General features: G+C 32.5%; 1 pseudogene; it reads left to right on the top strand.

Annotated features, from left to right (window-relative positions):
• Positions 1–2,835: 2,835 nt before the first annotated feature.
• Positions 2,836–21,015, top strand: LOC142615720 (TMV resistance protein N-like; annotated as a pseudogene).
• The last annotated feature ends 752 nt before the right edge of the window (positions 21,016–21,767 follow it).

The following is a 21,767-nucleotide window of genomic DNA, read 5'->3' as shown; positions in this document are numbered from 1 at the left end:
TAGTGTTTTGTGTATATTTTCTTTTGATTTATTTTCTTTGTTCCTATTGTTTGTTTGGAGATATTTCTTAGGTCCAAAATATTTTCACAATCAATCTTGATAATTTTTGAGCTTCAACTATTTTACAACTAGACGCACTTTAGTTGGCTTGTTCAAAATTTTCAAGAAAAAAAAGTGTGTTTGAAGATTGATCCCCTTTTGTTCATCTGATTCCTATAGTTAAAGAGGCATAGTTGTTAGTTTGAATTAATAAAAACATTGTATAATTGATTTCAAAATGAGGCTTTCTATGAATGTTCTTTTCTACCAGCTTTGATTTTCAGTGGTTTTTTTTTTCTAGAAGATGCCGGGAAGAGAGAGATAGTCATTTGCATACCTACTCTGTTAAATAATAAAAACTTTCTTGGCTCTTTATTTTTTCCTTTTTTTTATAAATAAATTTGATTACCTCCAATCTTACTTTTAAGTGAAAAAAATGATTTATTGACTTGACTCATAACAGTTAAACAACCAATTATTTGGGGAAGTGTTTATCCTCTCTCTCTCTCTCTCTCTCTCTCTCTCTCTCTCTCTCTCTCTCTCTCTATATATATATATATATATATATATATATATATATATAATCATTACAACTAAAAAAAATTTCAGTCAACATTGAAATTCGTGGATGTAGGCTATTGCCGAACCTCGTAATTCTTAGTGTTTTGTATATATTTTTCTTTTGATTTATTTTCTTCGTTCCTATTGTTTGTTTGGAGATATTTCTTAGGTCCAAAATAATTTCACAATCAATCCTAATAATTTTTGAGTTTCCACTATTTTACAACGGGACACACTTAAGTTGGCTTGTTCAAAATTTTCAAGAAAAAAAAGTGTGTTTGGAGATTGATCCCCTTTTGCTTCATCTGATTTGTATAGTTAAAGAGGCATTGTTTTTAGTATGAATTGATAAAAACATTGTATAATAGAGTTCAAAAAGAGGCTTTCTATGAATGTTCTTTTCTACCAGCTCACATTTTCAGTTGTTTTTTTATAAAAGATGCCAGGAAGAGAGAGATGACCACTTGCATACCTACGTTGTTAAAGAATAAAAACTTTATTAGTTCTTTATTTTTTCCTTTTTTTTAATATAAATTAATTTGATTACCTCCAATCTTACTTTTGAGTGAAAAAAATGATTTATTGAATTGACTCATAACAGTTAAACAACCAATTACTTGGGGAAGGGTTTATCCTCTCTCTCTCTCTCTCTCTCTCTCTCTCTATATATATATATATATATATATATATATATATATATATTTATATATAATCATTACAATTAAAAAAAAAATCAGTCAACATTTAAATTTTTTGTCTTCGCCCGTGGATGTAGGCTATTGCCAAACCTTGTAATTCTAAATTTTTTGTGTATATTTTTCTTTTGATATATTTTCTTCGATCCTATTGTTTGTTTGGAGATATTTCTTAGGTCCAAAATATTTTAACAATCAATCTTAATAATTTTTGAGCTTCCACTATTTTACAACTTGACACACTTAAGTTGGCTCGTTCAAAATTTTCAAGAAAGAAAGGGTGTTTGGAGATTGATCCTCTTTTGCTTCATCTGATTCCTATAGTTAAAGAGGCATAGTTGTTAGTTTGAATTGATAAAAACATTGTTTAATTGATTTCAAATAGAGGCTTCTATGAATGTTTTTTTCTACTAGCTCTCATTTTCAGTGGTATTTCTAAAAGATGCTAGGAAGAGAGAGATAACCATTTGCATACATACACTGTTAAAAAATAAAAACTTTCTTAGTTCTTTATTCTTTCCGTTTTTTTTATATAAATAAATTTGATTAATTCCAATCTTACTTTTGAGTGAAAAAAAAAATGATTTATTGACTTGACTCATAACAGTTAAACAACCAATTACTTGGAGAAGGGTTTATCCTCTACACACACACACACATATATATATATAATCATTATAATTAAAAATAATTTTCAGTCAATATTTATACTGGACGATTCCTGGGAGAGTGTTATAGAATACTAGATTATCTTCTTTTCTTAGTGGAAAATTAACTTGTGGGAGGAAGCCCAAGTTGTTTCAAGTAGCTTTTGTGCTTTACCACCACTGCTGCCAGTATGTTTCGTCAGCTTTTGGGCATATGGTTAAAAAAATGAATTTACAATAGAGGAATTGGTCGGGCAAGCAATACCACATGTACAGGGAATTGCTAGTGCTAGAAAATGTAAATTCTTACCAAAATAGGAGGGACTCTTATTCTATAGACTCATTGATGGATAAGTAAAGTGTTGCATGACTTGCTTAGATTATTTGTTTTTAATGAATTATGGCCTTGAGTCAAACTCGTATAATGTTGAGTTTTGTCCGAACTTGTAAAAAAAATTTTATATTAGCTCGACCGATCATTTGACCAAAATTTGTGTGTACAGTAAAATTGAGTGAACGGCAAACTTTTGTCTTCATCCTCTGTTACACTGAACAAACGATTACAAATAAAAGTTCTTAAACAAATATTTTCAACGAATCTTTTCATTTCAAAGAAATTTCTATCTTGGAATTCGGCCTTCACAAAAGTCCACACAGATTGGACCTCCTACTAGTTCACTTGTTGGGTAATTATCATGTTCTGCTTTGCTTAAATAATTAAGATAAGAAGAAGTTTCGTAATTGGACCATCTACTAGTCCACTAATTGTCATGTTCACAGCTTTGCTTTAAATACTATCTCTCTAGGCTCTAGCAACTCCACTCTTACAATTATATCAACATTTTATACTCTCCACAATTTCTCTTCTATTCTCTGTTTTCCTCTTCAACAGACTCTCTCTCTCTCTCTCTCTCTCTTCATCTCATCGACCTTGTCAACTTGATCCATCAGCATCCTCAAGGTCCTCTCTTTTCTCTTATTCAATACTCTCTGTGAATTCTCTGTTTTTTTATTTATTTATTAAATTTATATTTGGTTTGTGTTCAATTTCTATTAGAGTGGTGGGAAAACAGTGGAAAAGGAGGAGAAACGTAAATTTTATTTCTGGGTTTTTTGTGTTTTCCCGTTTTATATCTGAAATTTTCCTCTTGTAGCAGTTGTGAGATTGTCAAATAAAAACTGTTTCCCTTACTATTATAATGTGAAAAGTGAAATAAAAAATAATGTTTGGGTTGCAGTAGCTTCGTTCTTGATTTCTGTCTGACAATCATAGTTTTTAGAGACCAGCTTTTTGAAAGACTAACGAAAATTCCAAAATTTCAATTCTATTTATTTCTTAATTATTAATCTTTTCTTTTTCTTTTTCCAATAGATAATTTGTACATGAACGTTACTAAACCTTATGCCCCCCAATCACAACTTCATATCTCTTAATAATCTCAATTGCATGTTTGATCAAGTTCCACAGCCAATCTTGCAATCCCATTACCTCTAAGGGTATGATTGGATACCGCTTATTTTTCTTAAAACTGAAAACTTATTACTGAAAATACTGTAGCAAAATAATTTTCAAAAGTGTGAATAGTACCATGGGACCCAGAATGCATGGTTATGAGTGTTTTTGCGTTTTTAGCTGGGTCGTGAACAGTGCCATAAGACCTAGCCAAAAACGCAAAACGCAAAATAATTTGCACACAAATGCATGCTAATTGTTTTTTTAATAATCTCATTATTCATGTTAAAGAGGCAAAGTTGTTATTTTTGAAAGGAAATACTGGTCACTACGGACTTTCTCTTTCTTCTTTTTTATTTTGTTAATATTACACTAATTAAGTTCATCCCATGTAACATGTTTAAAGAAGCCAAAAAAGCAAATTCAAGAGTCTATTTGCTGTATACGTACTTGGTTTGGCATTTGTACAAAAGGTTAAAGATTAATGCAGTTGTGTTGTGTACATACTTTGAAAAGAATCAAATTCAATACAATCCTATTGTTTCATTTTTTTAATTCATAAAAAATATAGAAATTTTTAGCTCTAAAGATTGAGAAATCAACTAATAATCACGGGTGAAGAATTGGAAGATTCAGAATCATAAACTTATTACTTTTGAATATGCTGGACATACTTTAGTTGGCTTGTTCAATTTTTTTAAGAACAATAGGGTGTTTGGAGAATGATCCCCTTTTCCTTGATCTGATTACTACAGTTAAAGAGGCATAGTTGTTAGTTTGAATTTGTAAAAACATTGTATTAATTGATTTCAAAAGGTGCCTTTCTATGAATTTTCTTTTCTTCCAGATCTCATTTTTAGTGGTTTCTCCAAGAAGCAGCCACTTGCATACCTACTTTGTTTTGTCGGAAGAATAAAAAATTTCTTGGATCTTTGTTCTTTCCTTTTTTTTTTCTCTTTTTTCTTTTTTAAAAAATTTGATAATTTCTTGGTTTGGCATTTGTACATACTTAGAAAAGAACCAAATCCAATACAATCCTACCTATTCACTTTTTAATTTGTAAAAAAATCTAGAAAATTAGCTCTAAAGATTGAGAAATCAACTAATGATCAGTGGCAAAGAATTGGAAAGATTTGGAATCATAAACTTATTACATATTGAGAAGGTAAGGTACCAATTAAGTTGGAATTACAGAAGTCTATTTGTTAGACATTCTTAAGTTGGCTTGTTCAAAATTTTCAAGAACAAAAGGGTGTTTGGAGACTGATCCCCTTTTGCTTGATCTATTCCTACAATTAAAGAGGCATAGTTGTTACTTATCAATATATATATATATATATATATATAATTGATGTCAAAAAATGGCTTTTTATGAATGTTCTTTTCTTTAAACTCTCACTTTCAGCAGTTTTTCCTAGAAGATGCCAAGAAGAGAGTGATGGCCTAAAGAATTAAAATTTTCATGGGTCTTACTTTTGAGTGAAAAAAAAAAAAAGATTTTTTTGACCCATAACATTTAAACAACCAATTACATGGGGAAGGGTTTATCCTAGAAGAGTGTAGTAGAAATACTAGATTATCTTCTTTTCTTAGTGGGAAACTATGATTACTTGCAGTCAAGAATAATCGGTCTGGGAAAAGAAAAAGTTGGAAGGCCAGGTTGTTTCAAGCAGCTTTTGAGCTTTACCACCACTGCTGCAAGTCGTCAATTCTGTAAGTTATCACTTTTCAATCACATCTATCTCTTTTATTTCTCTCTTTTACTTCCTCTTTAAAGAAAAAAATCCACTTCAAAATATATTCTTCTTCCCTTGTTATTTCCCTAGTTATCACTTTACCAAACATATTTCCAATGGCTTCAATGAGTAATCAAGGAGCCTCATTGTTGTCATCATCGTTCTAGTGCTGGTTTTGTTCCTTTGTGTCACTGAACCAAAAAAAGAAAAAAGTTTATTCATATGAATCATTGTCATTCTCTCAAAGCATTTATATTTTAAAATAATATAAAGAATATATTTTAGGAATTGAGTTTTTCTAGTTGAACCCATTGAGTTCCTAGCTTAAAACTTCCTTGCTGTTGATGCAACTCTCTGATACAGAACTAAACCTATTGGACTGTAGTGTTTTGCATTTAGAAGTCTCTAGAATGCTGCCATTAGTAAATATAGTTGTTTGCTTAAATGCATTAAATTTAACCCAATGCATATAATGTCTAGACCTGATCGGTTTGGTTTCTGACATTCTGCCTACTTCCACAAACTATTTAGTTCAAGGGTTTATTCATTTCTTCACACCATGGACCTAGATCCAACTATTCGATAGTTCGATTGATGGGCCAAGAATCCAATTTTTCCAGGCCTAACCCATGTATTACTAGAGGTTTAGTTTAGCATACTTTCATTTTGTTTATGCTCACCAATGGAAAAATGATTTTGAGCAAGTACTAAGCAAAATCACTAGTGAACTTACAGAAGCCCTTTCTAGGCATAGCTCAACTCATGGTGCAAATCCATTAGCAAAGTCATAATTTATTTATAACACAATAGAAATCCATTGAATTTTAAGATTACATTTTCAATCTGATGATATAATAAATAGTGCAAAACAATTCTTGGCATCTTCAATTCGTGAAAGAACAACCAAGTTGTTTAGAGAGAACCCCCTTATTATATATGTGCAAGCTTGCATGTGCCTATGTCTCTTTGCTTCCAATACCCAATCTTAAAAGTTACATAGCAATTACATAATATAACACCTTGGAGACTCCAATTGAAATGTGTTGGGATACTATTTAACCCAAAAGCATAAACTTATGAGTTTGGGCCCAACTATGTTATTTTAATTATTCGCTCATGTTATTATTATTTAACTAGTCGCAAACTCACATGTTGTTGTGATAATATATCTATATATATATATATATATATATATATATATATATATATATATATATATATTCCACTTCATTAGATGTGCTAAACCATAGACTACTACTCCATAATGATAGTTGCTAATTAATTTTATCTTTTATTTTTTAATGATCTTATTTATAACGTTTCTTACCATTATATACTTACTAACCGATGATTTGCATAACAAAGACGTTAGATGAGAGGTAACATCGTTCATTAGATTTTCAAAAAGTAACAGTGTTTGAAGATTTTAAAATTTATATAAGGTTAAACAAAATGTCAAAAAAAGATTTTAAATTTCCTAACTTTATTTCTTATGCAATTTCTATTAGTATTGGAGAACATCACTTTTTTAGTTGTGATTGGAAATATGGTTTCCATGATTAAAGTTTGGTTAGTTTTAAGTTTAAATTTAGTACAATGATTGTATTTTTTTTTTAATAAATTAGGGCTTGGAGTCTAATTTGTATTAAGGTTTGAGGTCTCATGCAAAATGGTCCAAATGAGAGAAATAAGCCAAAGAGAGACTGAAGTTTAGCTAATTTCATATTGAGCTTATTGATGACTTTGTTCCTCAATTACAAAGAACCATTACCAATAAAAGTTATTAACAAATGCAATGCAATTTTTCATTACAAGGAAACATCTATCTTGGAATTTAGCCTTAACAAAAATTCTAATAGATTGTTTAAGGCTTTAACAACTTGTGGCTGGATGGAGTGGTTTTGTTGTGGGTTTGGGTCATGAGTATGGATTTGGACCTTGGATCGCTTGTGTGATGGTTTTGGTTAGAGAGCTTTCATGGCGTTTGTCTGTTTGTCAGTATTGGGTGAGTTTTAAGTTGTAAGGGACTGGGTGTTAGTTGGGTCGAGTGTGCTTTGGATCTCAAATCTTTTGTTTTTTTCCATGGTTTGATAGTCTATGTTGTCCATCTCAGGAGACAGTCGCACAATGCCAATCAAACAAATGGTTTGGGTGGTTCTAATGATAGCCCATAATATAGGCTTAGCACAACAATAAGAAAAAGTTGTCTATCTCTCAAGTTCGTTTGAATTGAGGGTTAGAAAATTGGGAGGATTTAAAACAAAAAAATGATAAAAAAAAATGTGAGTATAGAAGGGGTTTGAGTTTTCGCTTATGTGTGTTTAGTTAGGAGGATGAAAAAGTAAAGAGATAAAAAACTCATTTGTTTAGTTAAGAAGAAAAATGAAAAGATGAGAAAATAAAGTTAGTATAAATTTATAATTATTTCTATTATAAATTGATAAAGGGGAGAAAAGTAAAATTTATAAATTCTCTCAACTAGGTAACCAAAATAAATCAAATGTTGATGCGCTAGAGCGTGAGAGCCAGAAATCTGTCATTCCTGTGCTTTGAAGCGTGAGAGAGAGAGAAAAAGGGAGAGGGATAAAAACAAAGTAATATGATTGTGACCTGTATTAATTTACATGGTACTTTAGTTCAGAAATCTAAAAATAAAATAAAATTAATGTGCCAATTTTCCATTTTACCCCTTTTAGTCACCACTTGGTCCTGCGCTATGATCCAGGGCAGATTCGTCCATTATCAACGGCTCTAAACCAAAATAGGCTCCACCACCTTAAACTTTCACTTCAGCCCATGAAAGGGCAGAGAGCTGAGAGTCCATTGGACATAAAAATCTATTTAAACAAAACTAATATCTTCTCCTAAAAAAAAATTAGTCCTCTAAAAAAAAATTAGTATTACTGTTGAAATTTCTTTAAAATAAATTTCTTGATTTAAAAAAAATTCTTTCATCATCTAACTTACCCTTTTTTTTAATGACTAAAGGTTTTATTTTTTGGAGAAAATTTAATGATAAAAGGTAGGTTATACATTTTATAGTTTTAAAATCTAGATAGTTCAATAAACCGTAAGAGGGAGATGTTGAAAGTTGTTGAGGTTGAATCGAGGTCAAACTATGATGACATTATAATTAATTTAATATTTTTTAAAATATAAATAAATATATTAAATTAATAAAAGTAGAAAAATGAACTTAAATAGTCAAAATAAATATAAAGATATATTTTTCAAATGTCTTTTTTATATCATAACTTTCATAAGGCACAATAAGAAATATTAAGGGGACGTTTGGTAATGTTATTTTAGTAATGTTATTTATATTTTTTGGATATACGCGTGGGTGAAAAAGTGTGTAAAAATATATGTAATATTATTTAAAAATTGAAAACATGTGTTTAAACACATGTATCAAACAGGCCCAAAATCTTGAGCAAACTTAAGTTATTTTTTTGTTAAAGCTCAATATTTTACTCTTCTAATCTTTTTATGACAGCTTATGTCTAAATTATCTTAAGTCATGCTCAAGCCCATTTGACTGCCCACTAAATTGTTTTATTCTAAAGCCCATCTCAATATTCAACCATTTATGAAAATTTTAAAAATAAAAAATAAACACAAAAGCTAGAAGAGTGGCCGTACAAAGCATTGAAAAATTGATTAAACCCAATAAAAAAGAAAAGAAAAAAAGAGTAGTTGACAGCATGAATTTAGTGGTGGGACTCTAATTCTATAGACTCATTGATGGAGAAGTAAAGTGTTGCATGACCCCAATAGCTTTCTTTAATTCGCTTATCCAGTCTTTCTTGTTAGATTCATTTTTTAGTTTTAGTTTTGATCGCATATTAAAATTTTAATTTTTAATGAATTATGGCCTTTAGTCTAATTCCTATTTAGGTTGAGGTTTCATGCAAAATTGTTAGCTAATTTCACCATGAGCTTATTGATGACTTTGTTCCTCTCGCTCCACTGATCATAAGTGCATTTGACCAAAAATTGTAAATGTGTACAGTGAAGTTGATTGAACAACAAACTTTTGTCATCATCCTCAATTACAAATAAAAGTTCTTAAATAAATACTTGCAACAAAACTTTTCATTACAAAGAAATTTCCATCTTGGAATTTAGCCTTCACAAAAGTCCAAACATGATAGTCCATGGGTAACTATCATGTTCTGTGTAAAGTAATGATTTACAACTATTTTGTGTTGGCTTTAATTCCCTGCCAAATTTGATTGTAATTTTGTTCAATCTTTTATACCCTGTATTTATTGAAGTGATGCATGTGCCCTGCACATGACTGGAATGCGAAGAGTCATAATAGATGGTGACAGCTAGTTTTTGTGAGTATCTCGTGGGTAAGGCCTTCTCCCGAGATATCCGCGAAACAGTCTGTTTTGCTATTTTGTCATATCTGTTCCACTACATCCTCATACACACTATATATACCATCATTACCCATATATTGAGTAGAGAGCTTTTCAAAAGAGAAAACCATAGCCTCAACCTTTGAGAGTGTGAGATTATTGTACCCACAATTTTCTACACCATCCATTGTTATTTTTCTCTACTCCTACCTCTCCATTTCTAAATCCTTGCGAGGTTGATAGCTCAAACACTTACCACACCCATACTAAGTATCCAGAGAGTTTTTTGGAGCTGCTGGGAAGTATTGGAAGAAGCCAAGCTTTGGCGGATGCAATCAGGCGCTTTGTGGGATCTAGAAAGCTAGACAAAACACGGTTCCGAGAACCTTGTTGGAGTAGGAGCTTGGAGGGCTTAGGTGCATTAGGTAGACTAGGCTTGGAGGGTCTTTTGCTATTCGTGTATCCCAACTTATTGTCTAGTGGATCGATTTATCGCTTGGAGGGCGGCATAGATGTTTTTCGCTGAGTTCTTCGGTTTTCTCTTCGATAACACATCGGTGTGTTATCTTGTATTTGCTTCTCTCTTCCCTACTCTTTTAGCTTTCAGTTTACTACTGTGATTTGTTGAATATGGCTTAGAGTAGTTTTATTCATTGTTCGCTCACATTTATTCTTGTTTCCGTACTTAGATAAGTTAGAGTAAAATCAACCGAGTCGTAATTTTTAATTTGGGATCTAAACAAGCTCTTTGGTTTTAACACAAATCTGAGCTTTCATTCTGCTTCAATAATTAAGATAAGAAGAAGAGGTTTTGTAATTGGACCACCCACTAGTCCACTTGCTGGGAAATTGTCATGTTCACAGCTTTACTTAAATAATAATATCTTTCTACCTAATACTCCACTCCTACAAATATATCAACATTTTACTCCATAATTTCTCTTCTATTCTCTGTTCTCCTCTTCAACCGACTCTCTCTCTCTCTCTCTCTCTCTCATCAACCTTGACAAAGTGATCAGCATCCTTAGGGTCCTCTCTCTTCTCTTATTCAATACTCTGTGAATTCTCTGGTTTTATTTAATTAAATTTATATATGATTTGTGTTCAATTTCTGTTTGAGTGATGGAAAAAAGTGGAAAAGGGGGGAAAAGTAAAATTTATTTCTAGGTTTTTTGTGTTTTCTAGTTTTGTATCTGAATTTTTCCTCTTGTAGTAGTTGTGAGATTGTCAAAAAAACAAAATGTTTCGCTAAAATAAAATAGTGTTTGTGTAGCAGTAGCTTCTTTCTTGATTTCAGTGCAGTAATCATAATTTTTAGGATGCAGTTTTTTTTTTTTTTAAAGACTCAATAAAATTCCAAACTTATAAAAATTATAATTGATAAAGAGGCATAGTTGCTAGTTTAAATTGGTAAAAAAATTGTATAATTGATGTCAAAAGGTGGCTTTCTATGAATTTTCTTTTCTCTCAAATCTCATTTTCAGTGGTTTTTCATAGAAAATGTTAGGAAAAGAGAGATGATCACATGCATACTTACTTTGTTTTGCTGAAAAAATAAAAATTTTCTTGGGTCTTTGTTGTTTCCTTAATTGTTTTTAATAAATTTGATAACATCCAATCTTACTTTTAAGTTTTGAGTTTTTTTTTTTTTATAAAATTTTTTTGACTTGACCCATAACAGTTATAAATATAATCATTACGGTTAAAATGTTTATTCATATTAATGGACCAATGATCCAACTCTGTCTAACTGAACCCATGAGTTCCTAGCTTGAGACATCCTTTCTATCTCTAAAATTGGTCGGTTTGGTTTCTTTTTTTGTTTTTTTTTTTCCATAAAAAAATTATGTTTGTAGTAAGAAATAATGTTATCCATTAATGGTAAATCTCTAGTGACTATTATTACTTATTTGACCACTATAATGTAACAAACAACACAATAAAAATGAGTCCATACTTATTCTCCTCTTATACCAAATATTAAATTACAAACGTTTTTCTCTTAATATTTTTATTATTATGTTACATCAAATTGTTGGCATATCGTTGTGAAATGGATCAAATTACTATTACCTCCATTCAATGTTGTTGGTCCTATCAAAAAATCCAACTTTTTAAGGGAACAACATTTAATGCTATGTACTTTTTGTTTTTACAAAGAACAATGCATTTTCTTTAATTATAATGGTAAAATAAAGGGAAAGTTGAGAAATTTATTTATTGACTTTAAAATAGAGGAAAACCTTATGGGACTACTAGAGGGCCTAGAATTTGGAATAGATGAAGTATTCTTTTTGGGAAAACTAATAGGATGCGTCATTTTGGCTGTGATTGATCAATGGTGTGAGGATACAATGAGTGCATGCAACGTGCATTGACATGGGGAAGGGTTTATCCTATACATAAAGATCAAGAGGTTCGATACTTAGAAAAAATTTATTAAAAGAACAACGTTATTTTGTAGTGATAAATAAAATTATATAATTTTAAGTTTGCAAGGTGGATTCTTGGATGTAAAGGGCACTTGCATGCCTACTTAGTTTAAAAAAGAAAAAAGAGTTGTTGACTTAACTGAAAATAGAGGATGTATTCCCCCACATCAAATCGTTCTCTTCTTCTCATTTTTTTTCCTTTTAATTTCTCTCTCAAACTTAATTGAATGTACTTTTTTTCTTAATCTTTATTGTAGTTCAAGATTTGCCAATATATTTCTAATGGCTGCCATTAGCACTCAATCTGCCTCATCTTCGTCATCAATTTCTTCTTCAACACCACAATGGAAATATGATGTCTTTCTCAGCTTTAGAGGTGAGGACACACGCAATAGATTTACTGACCATCTATATGTTGCCTTAAAACAAAAGGGCATTCTCACCTTTAGAGACGAGGAAAAACTTGAGACAGGAAAATCTATTTCATTAGAGCTTTTGAAAGCAATAGAAAAATCAAGGTTTGCAATTGTCATTCTTTCAAGAAACTATGCATCTTCTACATGGTGTTTGGACGAACTTGTAAAGATCATTGGGTGCATGAAAGAGATGAAAATGATGGTTCTACCAATTTTTTATGATGTGGATCCATCTACTATACGAAAACAAATGGGTACTTTTGCCCAAGCCTTTGCTAAACATGAAGAAAATTTCAAGGACTGCTTAGACAAGGTGCAAGCATGGAGAACTGCTTTGAGAGAAGTAGCCAGTCTCAAAGGATGGCATGTACAAGATAGGTAATCCAATTTTTCATTTCTTTCTTTCAAATATTCACATAACACCCACCTCATATATAGCATTATTTTCAACTTGATGTAGACCTAAATACATGTCTGTAGTTCTTTCAAGTTTTGTCTCGAGCCCATCAATTTTCAATTAGCACAATAGAAAATTGGATTTCCTACCTTTTATTAATGTGTTTATTGTGGTTTATACTAACTACATATTTTTGTTTCTTCATTGCAGGCCTGAGTCACAAATTATCCAGAACATTGTGGGAGAATTGTGGCATAAATTAAGTTACGCATTCTCAGAATATACCGAAAACCTAGTAGGAATAATTTCTCGAGCGGAGAATTTGGAGTCATGTTTGGATTTAGGGTCAAACAATGTTCGCATGGTAGGGATTTGGGGGATGGGAGGAATAGGTAAAACAACTCTTGCTAGAGTTGTGTTTCATATGGTTTCAAATAAGTTTGAAGATAAGTTTGAAGGCTGTTGTTTTCTTGCTAATGTTAGGGGAGTTTGTGAAAAAGATGGTTTAGTTCAATTACAAAAACAACTCATTCGTCAAATTTTGAAGGAAAATATGGGTGTAGAGGATGTTAATGAAGGAGTTTTTGTGATCAAGAACAGGTTACGTCATAAAAAAATTCTTCTTGTTCTTGATGATGTAGATCAATTAGACCAATTAAACAAGTTAGCAGGGGATCATATTTGGTTTGGTTTAGGTAGTAGAGTTATCATAACAACAAGAGATAAGCATTTGCTACAAACCCTAGGAGTAGATGAAATATATGAGGCTAATGGATTGACTCATGGTGAATCTCTTCATCTTTTAAGTTTGAAAGCATTTAAAAAAGATCATCCACCTGAAGATTATCTAGAGTTGTCCAGAGATTTTGTATATTATGCTAATGACCTTCCTTTAGCTATTGAGATTTTGGGTTCTTTTTTGTTTGGTAGAAGTATCCATCAATGGAAAAGTACATTAAATAGGCTAAAATAGTTTCCTGAAAAAGAGGTTCTCCAAGTACTTAGAATAAGTTTTGAAGGATTACATGAAACAGAGAAGGAAATATTCCTAAATATTGCTTGTTTCTTTAATCATAAGTCGAAAAAAGATGTAGTAGAAATACTAAATTATCTTGACCTTTTTCCAGATATTGGATTGGGGGTTCTTTTTGATAAATCTCTTGTTAAATCTGATGATTGTACCTTGTGGATGCATGATTTGCTTCAAGAAATGGGCAAGAACATAGTTTATGAAGAATGTCCTAAAGAGCCAGGAAAACGTGGCAAATTGTGGCTGTTTAAGGACATTAACGATGTATTGACAGAAAATACGGTAAGCTGTTATTTAGAAAACTAGATCATGTATCCTATTATATTATTCAAGATGAAAACTTTAATACAATACTTTAGGTTCAATATATTAGTTTCCCAAATGAAATTCACTCGCTTGCTTGGATTGACCAATAAAATACAATGTTATCATTTTCAAGGATAATTAAATTAAATTAAATTCAACTATGAGTTTGAATTTTATTGGGAAACCTAATGAACTGCACCTAAGGTATTGTATTTGTACCTAAGCTTTAAAAGAGTAAACTTAGAGTAGCTTTAGTAATCTTACATTTTGCAATTCACTAATCTATTCTCTTCATGATTACTAGGGAACAAAAGCCATTCAAGGCATAGTCTTAAAGTTGCATAAACAAAAAGAGGCATTGCATAAACAAAAAGTGGTATATTGGAATCCTGAATCATTTTTAAAGGTTCATGATCTTAAATTGCTCATAATTGATAACGTTCACCTTTTGCACGAGTCCAAATATCTTCCTAATGCCTTGAGATTTCTTGACTGGAGTGAATACCCTTCAAAATATTTTTCACCAAGTTCCCAACAAAAGGTAATTTAGGTACCTTATGCAACTTTAATTTTAAGTTTCCATTAAAACGTATGATTTTGTTGAAGCTAATTTTTTTATTTTCCTTTTTGGCTTTTTACAGTCTTTTGATAGTTTGAAGTTCATCAGTTTGAAGAAATCACTAAAATTGATTGAAACTCCTGACTTCAACAAAATCCCAAATCTTGAGAAATTAGTTCTTAAAGGTTGTATAAATTTACGTTCCTTGCACCCATCAATTGGAGTTCATCAAAAACTCACTTTTCTTAACCTAAAAGGTTGCAAAAACCTCAAAAGTCTTCTAAGCAAGTTTGCAATGGAGTGTCTTGAGATCCTTATTTTTTCTGGTTGCTCAAATTTAAAAAGAATTCCAGAGTTTGGAGAAAATATGGAAAGTGTATTAGAGCTTTACTTGGATGGCACTGCTATTACAAAATTACCCACATCAATTGAAAATTTGACTGGGCTTGTTTCATTGAATGCAAAAGATTGCAAAAATCTTATGTCTCTTCCTAGTACATTTTTTAATATGAAGTGGCTTAAAAATCTCAATCTTTTTGGATGCTCAAAATTGGAAAATTTGGTGATTGAGAAAAGGGTAGAGGAGGTTGATGTGAGTGAAACTACCACAGGACTTATGGCTTATTCCAATGCTCTTTTTAAAACTCTTAAAAGACTAGCTTTCGGTGGATTTAATCAAAGAAGTCCCAATCGCATGGGCTTGTTATCGACTCCTTTATTGAGTTTGTGTTCTTTGACCGATTTAAATCTAAGTTATTGCAATCTCAATGCAATCCCTAATGATATTTGTCGCTTGTTCTCTTTAGAAGTTTTATGTCTAAGTGGAAATAATTTTAGTTGCCTTCCGGAAAACATCGCTCAACTATCTATTTTGAAAGCCTTGGTGGTGGACAATTGCACAAGTCTTCGATCATGGCCAAAGCTTCCATTAAATATTGCATTGATTTGGGGAAAGGGTTGTACCTCACTGGAAACGCTACCAGATCTATTACCACCAAATTATTTATTTGGGAATGACCTCTGCCTTACAAATTGCAGTAAATTGGTTGAGAATCAAGGCTTCATTGATAGTGGATTGCTATTTTTTGCAATGATAATAAGTTCCCTTCGATGCCCTCTCTCTGGTATGTTTCCTCCCGACATATATGATATTGTTATCCCTGGAAGTGAAATTCCAAAGTGGTTTACGCATCAAAGTATTGGGGATGAGGTTAGTACACAAGAACCTAATTCTCTTTTGTGTAATGAGTGGATCGGGATTGCTGTTTGCGTTGTATTCTGTTCTCATCCACATCACCAAATCCTCAAAGCAGGTTCAATTAGCTGTTGGTTGATAGTCAACGGAGAACGAATGAATGGAGCACCAGGCAAGCCCGACATTGTTCATTTATTAGATCACACTTGGCTACTTTTTTTGCTTCCTCAATATTACGGGGAGGAATGCAGAATAATAAAATCATTGTGGGAATGCGATGCAAATGGATGCAGTCAGATTGGAATTAAAATTGAAGGCTATGGGATGGTATCAAAATCATTGTTGGTAAAGAAATGCGGGTTGCGAATGGTATACAAGAAAGACACCGAAGATCTTAATTTCGACAATTCGATGGCGATGGCAGCGGAGGGTTACAAAGCCAAGCGAACCCGTGATGAGTATGATGGGGCTGGAAGCTCTAATTATGAACCTCACCCAAAAAGGACTGAAAGGCTCACAGATTTATGGCTGAAGAATCAAGTGAGGAGTTAAGTGAGTATGAGGAATTTGCTGAAGAGTCAAGTGAGTACGAGGAATGTGCTGAAGAGCTAGATGATTGAAGGTTAATCAACTTTTTCTCTGTAAGTCACTGTCTTTCTTCTTAATTCAAGTTTTGTTGGTTGCTACAATTTCTTTTTCATGTGTACAAATATTAATGGATTGCCCACCATATGTTTGATTAAAGTTGTCAGTGAGACTCCTAGCAATTTGACAAGGACGAAAAAGGAAGAAATCATCTGCTTGAAAGCATGTAAACATCAAAACTGGAAAGCTTTTGCTGCCAAACATACTGGTTTATTGTTCTAATTTTCATTAAGCATTGAAACTCACAAACAATGGGCGGTAGGATCAAAATCTTGGCTTTGGTGGATATAATGTCCAGAATTTGGAATCTTCGATATGCCGTTTCCAACTTGGTACCCCTATGCATATTGTTCATCTATTGCTTCACCAAATGTCTTCCCTTCTACATTGTCGCATGGTCCACAACTACATGACACATGTTTTGCAAAAGCTCAGTTTAACCGTTACTAAACCTTTGGTGGAGCTGACTTTCTGTCTCTTCTTTCCTACCACGTTAGTGTACCTGAGTTTGATGGGTAATAATTTTTCTCAATCCTCCTTCTGCTTCTAAATCTAAGGATTCTAGCACTTTGATCTGTAGAGTATGCAAGCTCTGAATCCCTCCCCGCCCTCCTCACTGCCTTCCCTGTCCTCATTTTAGAAATCCACAAGCATAACCTCATTTTGTTTGCATGACAAGTTTTTCCAAAATGAATAAAGTAGAATTCCATGAAGTTATGATTGCAATTTAGGAAAAAGTTCTGAAAGCTATTAATGACACTATTTGTAATCAACAAATTAGATGAAGATGCAAGAGATACACACCATGAATTAATAACTACAATTGAAGAAAAAGTTCAAAAAGGTAGCAATGTCACTAGTGGAAAAAAAGGTATTGAACACTAATATTACAAAGTGGCCTTAGCCATGTGCTTCCACTGTTTTGCAAGGTTGAGACAACATCTTACATCTCATCATCACATGTGATGCTTGTGCAGAGGCATGGGTGAGATCTTCATAATATTTGAATCTCATTTAAACATGACTTCTCTTTTTGTAAATTATATTTTTTGTTCTTTTCTTTACTTTGTTTCCCCCTAATTTTTTTTTTTCAGACATTTAGGAGTTTAATAAAAATATGTAATGTCAATTTTGAATGGAACGGCTGGTATCAGCCTATCACTTGCATTACCTTGTTGAACTGTAATATTGATAGTTTAAACTCATTTTATACATAACATTGCTTGTTAATTACGGAAATTTTTACCATGTATGTCTCTTGTGCTTTGGGCTCTTGATATTCTTGAAATTTTCCACACTTATTTCAAATCATAACCAAGGCAAACCCTTTATGCTCGTTTCACATATTTATCTTTTTAGTAATTAGACTCATGCAGGCAAACAACTATGTAGACAAGGTTGAAACTTGGAGAAGGAAGTCTACTTAGATTTGTAAACCTTGCTCTACTTGTTACTGTTGTCGATGCATTATGTCTAGAATTTAAGTTTTGTCACATTTTCATTGTTGTTTTGCCATTTTAGCTTGATGAAATACATTTCATAATAAATTGACAACGCACCTTTATAGACATCCAAGTGTCTGTGTGCATATGTACAGGGTTCCTATTTTATTGGATATCCCCAAAGGCAAAGGGATGTCTAATGAAAATGCTTAGGTTCTCTGCATGTTATGGCATATGTGCTAGTGAAAGATGCTTTCAGGTGGAATTCTGAAAATGATTTTGAATTTATGAGAGAATCTAACAAATTCCTGTTTGTGTTGCTAAAAAGCTCATAAGGCCTCATTCCAAATCTAGGGCTTATTTGGTTGAAAAAGGATAGTGGTTGTTTCATACTAGAAATTGTCGAAACCAAGCTACCTAGTCCTTTATTAATATTTACAGGCGCAACCATAAGTGAAGTCCCTAAGCTTTGGAAGCAGTTATGTAGGTTACAATTGTCTTCTAAACTGATTGTCATAATTGGGAGAATTTTTTGAATTTTCTTCTTGTGAGGGCAGAATTGAGAAGGCATTTAAGGACTTGGTCATTTGAGTCGAAGATACTGAAAGACCAATTTTTTTTTCCTTTTCTTCTAGATAAATCTGTTTTGGTTTGATCTGTACATTAAAACAGATTTCATTCTGCCTTACTTGATTCAGGCATGGATGAAGAGCTCGATGAAGGGAGGGAGTTTTAGGGATCTTAAAGCACTTCTCATTGTCCTTTTTCTCTATTTTATGGTATATTTGGATCTGCAGGAACAAGGCAACTGTGAAGAAAGCGCCTTTTCTACCATTAATGTGGTCTTGTATTGTAAAAGTTTGATTTCAATGCGCAGGGTAACTTACAGTTCAAAAAACAAAGAAAAGCCTTGACAGCAACAGGATAAGCAAGTGTAGACCTTTAGAGAGAAAGAAATGCAGGGTATCCAAGCTTCTTTTGAAAAAATGGAGAAGGTGCATGTCCATGGCTGCTTGTTTCAGCTGAGCTTTTTCTTCCTTTTTAATCTTTTTGTGGATATTCACAAATTAAACATGACACTGCCTCTAGCAGATATTGTCATAGATTTTCAAGATTAAATTCCATTAATTTTATGTGAATGCATGCAAGCCAAATACATATTATACATGAAAAGAAGTTTAATGTAGATATTGAAGCTCCTAAGTCCTAACACCAAGAAAAGAGACTTTGTACCTTTTCATAGCATTGTAAAATGAATGCTATTCACATATAAACTGATAAGCAAAAGAATATATTGTTGATCTAGAAGCTCCAGGAAAGCCTCCTTGACATGACATCCATTCTCTAACTTTCAAACTATTTAAATGTTCGAAAGGACAACCTCTTTTTAATAAAATGTGAATTTCTTTTTATTTAATAAATCAATTTAAAAAAATGAAAGAAAAATTAGAAATGGGGATCATGAGAATGGCACATATCAACTAACGAAAAATATATATATTCTAGCTTTCAGGATGTTCCCTATTGGCTATTACATAGCATCTTCTAGTTTGTCCAACTCTTCCTTCATAGCATCTTCAAGCTTTGAGATTTCTATTTGTTAGTATTATGAGAATTTACAAACCGGTGGCAGGGTTGGCCAATTGAGAGGCTGTGGTGAAGGACATTCAACAGTTTACAAATCTTTGTGTTTGACAGGTGGATGGATTCCCTGGCAGTCTTGATCCCTTGCAACCCTTGCCCCTAAGTTCTTTATGAACATTAACTTGGATAACCTGCAGCGAACTCTGAATCTTATACTCTTTTCTTCTTGTGCTGTTTTGGTTCCTTGGTTTCAAATGTACAAAAAAAGAATGGCAAGACAAAGCACTTTGTTGGTTTTTTGAATGCAAGTAAACTTCAAAACTGGAAGCATTTACTGGAAAAGGTATATTGAATTACTGTTCTATCCCATGTTCTTTTATTCTATTCTGAATTAGGCTTTTGGGTTGTCCATATTTAGAAGTCCATAAGTACAAAGCTCATTAGTAAAGGCATGACACATTGACAGGCAGTTCAAAATGAATAAACTAGAATTCTAATTCAAACATATTTCCTTCTTGTCCTTTCCATACAATATGTTTGCTTTATGTTAAAGTATGCAAAGGGCTTTTTTTTGTTTGGAACTGTTAAAAGGCTTTGTTTTTTTGGTTTGGTTTGATGATCTGTCCATTAGAACTGATTTCATTCAGCCTTCTCAATTCAAGCATGGATCAAGAGCTGGCTGAAGGATATTAGGGGAAATTTAAAGAACTTAAAGTACTTTTAGGTGTTGTTTGTCTTTATGTTATGGTCTATTTGGACTAATAGGAACATGGCAGGGGAGACCCTTTCCTTGCCATTAATGTGGTCATGCATATGGTAAAGTTTGATTTCTTTGTGCAAGGTAGCTAACAGTTAAGAACTAAACAAAAGCCTCAACAGTAGCAAAATAAGCAATGTCCAGATCTCTATAGAGTCTTCCAACTGGAAACCAATCCTGCTGGAGGAGAGCTGCAATGGTAGAAGAATGAAATGGAGGGGATTCATTCAGCTTTGATTGTCAAAAATAGAGATGGGTCCATGGCTGGTTGTTTGAGCTGTACTAGAGAGGCTGGAATAGAAGTAACAAAGAGGTGGCAGATCGAGCTGACAAAGGACATTCAGATGTTTAGGAACCAGTTGCCATATGTTCTGGGTTCTGTTCTGGGTTCGGAGAGGAGGACAGACGTCTTCTGACATAGCCTCAATCTCCAGCAACCATTTCTCATAACTTCTTTATGAACTTCAGCTTCAATAACACAGTTGTTGAATAGAATAGTACAATAGCTGTTTATGATTCTGCTTTCTTTAAACAACACTTTTTTTTTTCCTATTTAAATACCTCATTGAGTGACAGTAGAGTGATGCCCTTTCATTAATTTGATAGTTTTCGCTTGATAGCTGTTGGTCCTTTCCGGTTGTCAATGCCTCATTGGCTCCACGTTATTTGTAAATTTTGTTAGTTTTGTTATAGCCACAATGGCTAGTTTGTTTGTTAATTAGTCTGCTAGATCAGTTTGGGCAGTTTTCGGGAAGTTAATTCCTGGCTAATCTTGACCTGTAGCCTCTATTTTGTACCTAGCTAATTGCATATATAAACAAGTAAAGTTTGGGTTGACTGCCTTGAGTGCACTGGACCTATTGCAATGACAACACATGGTGAAAACTGGAACACATGTTACCATCACATAGATCCAGTGCACTGGTTGTAAACTGAGATCTCTAGTTCTAATTATCATTGAATGAATTTCATTTTTCCTCAATCAATTTTCTGTTGCTTTCTCTCTTTCTGTTTTAGCTCTTTTTTCGTTTTATTTGTTACTGTAAAATTCAATGAGAGTTTCTGTGCAAATTGTTGCAGATCTAAGTGATCATGACAGATTTTGTTGACATTTTATGCTTACCAGATGTAATAAATTTTAATAGCAATATTTGACATGATTAAGGCACACAAAATATAACATTCAATTTAGGGGATAATTATCTTAAAAAATAATTCAGATTCTACGAAAAGGAACAAAAATGTACCTCTTCAAAGTGTCTTTGTCTTGATATTGTTTCTTCTTTTCTTGGTTATTAGAAATAAACTGAAGAGATGGAAAGATTCCTTAAAGAGAATAAATTACTTTTTAATTCTTTTCCCTTTTCCTTTTTTTTTTCTTAGTGTCTTTGAATACATGAGGTGATAAAATTTCTTACAGCACATAGATTCCTTCTTCCTTCTTCTTTTTCTTCTTTTTATTCTCATTTTTTTTCTTATTATAATTTTATGAAAGAGAATCATGAT

The sequence above is a fragment of the Castanea sativa genome, chromosome 11 (assembly GCF_040712315.1).
Source record: "Castanea sativa cultivar Marrone di Chiusa Pesio chromosome 11, ASM4071231v1".
Taxonomy (NCBI): Eukaryota; Viridiplantae; Streptophyta; class Magnoliopsida; order Fagales; family Fagaceae; genus Castanea; species Castanea sativa.
Note: the sequence above shows the minus strand (reverse complement) of the source record. Positions and strands in the feature narration are given on the sequence as shown.